Below are 1,983 nucleotides of genomic sequence, written 5' to 3' on the forward strand. Positions count from 1 at the left end.
TCGCTGCAACATTCATCACCCATGCTTCACACCCATATAAGAGTGTTGGTAAAACTATACTCTCATACATTCCCCTCTTTGCCTCCAAGGACAAAGTTCTTTGTCTCCACAGACTCCTAAGTGCACCACTCACCCTTTTCCCCTCATCAATTCTATGATTCACCTCATCCTTCATAGACCCATCCACTGACACGTCCACTCCCAAATATCTGAATACATTCACCTCCTCCATACTCTCTCCCTCCAATCTGATATCCAATCTTTCATCACCTAATCTTTTTGTTATCCTCATAACCTTACTCTTTCCTGTATTCACTTTTAATTTTCTTCTTTTGCACACCCTACCAAATTCATCCACCAATCTCTGCAACTTCTCTTCAGAATCTCCCAAGAGCACAGTGTCATCAGCAAAGAGCAACTGTGACAACTCCCACTTTATGTGTGATTCTTTATCTTTTAACTCCACGCCTCTTGCCAAGACCCTCGCATTTACTTCTCTTACAACCCCATCTATAAATATATTAAACAACCACGGTGACATCACACATCCTTGTCTAAGGCCTACTTTTACTGGGAAATAATTTCCCTCTTTCCTACATACTCTAACTTGAGCCTCACTATCCTCGTAAAAACTCTTCACTGCTTTCAGTAACCTACCTCCTACACCATACACCTGCAACATCTGCCACATTGCTCCCCTATCCACCCTGTCATACGCCTTTTCCAAATCCATAAATGCCACAAAGACCTCTTTAGCCTTATCTAAATACTGTTCACTTATATGTTTCACTGTAAACACCTGGTCCACACACCCCCTACCTTTCCTAAAGCCTCCTTGTTCATCTGCTATCCTATTCTCAGTCTTACTTTTAATTCTTTCAATAATAACTCTACCATACACTTTACCAGGTATACTCAACAGACTTATCCCCCTATAATTTTTGCACTCTCTTTTGTCCCCTTTGCCTTTATACAAAGGAACTATGCATGCTCTCTGCCAATCCCTAGGTACCTTACCCTCTTCCATACATTTATTAAATAATTGCACCAACCACTCCAAAACTATATCCCCACCTGCTTTTAACATTTCTATCTTTATCCCATCAATCCCGGCTGCCTTACCCCCTTTCATTTTACCTACTGCCTCACGAACTTCCCCCACACTCACAACTGGCTCTTCCTCACTCCTACAAGATGTTATTCCTCCTTGCCCTATACACGAAATCACAGCTTCCCTATCTTCATCAACATTTAACAATTCCTCAAAATATTCCCTCCATCTTCCCAATACCTCTAACTCTCCATTTAATAACTCTCCTCTCCTATTTTTAACTGACAAATCCATTTGTTCTCTAGGCTTCCTTAACTTGTTAATCTCACTCCAAAACTTTTTCTTATTTTCAACAAAATTTGTTGATAACATCTCACCCACTCTCTCATTTGCTCTCTTTTTACATTGCTTCACCACTCTCTTAACCTCTCTCTTTTTCTCCATATACTCTTCCCTCCTTGCATCACTTCTACTTTGTAAAAACTTCTCATATGCTAACTTTTTCTCCCTTACTACTCTCTTTACATCATCATTCCACCAATCAGCAAGATTGTACGTGCAAGGGTAAATTATGCACAAAATACCAGGTATTAATAACACCCTAAAAATCAACAATATGGCACAGAAAGGTAAATTATTCACAGGGTATTAGTTAATAATAACACCCTAAAAACCAGCAATGTTGCACACAAAGGTTAATTATTCACAGGGTATTAGTTAATAACACCCTAAAAACCAGCAATATTGTACACAAAGGTAAATTATTATTTTAGTGTGAGTGTTATAGTGAATGCTTCCTCTGACCAACCCAGTAAAGAATGATTGACTTCCCATGTTGCAAACTTGAATTACCACATAAAATTTGATAATTTTCCCGGACAGGCCCCCATGTTACGCAGAAATGTGGGATAGCTGGGGGCTTGAGCTTTGTC

This window comes from Cherax quadricarinatus, unplaced genomic scaffold (genome assembly GCF_038502225.1).
Source record: "Cherax quadricarinatus isolate ZL_2023a unplaced genomic scaffold, ASM3850222v1 Contig951, whole genome shotgun sequence".
In the NCBI taxonomy this organism is placed as follows: domain Eukaryota; kingdom Metazoa; phylum Arthropoda; class Malacostraca; order Decapoda; family Parastacidae; genus Cherax; species Cherax quadricarinatus.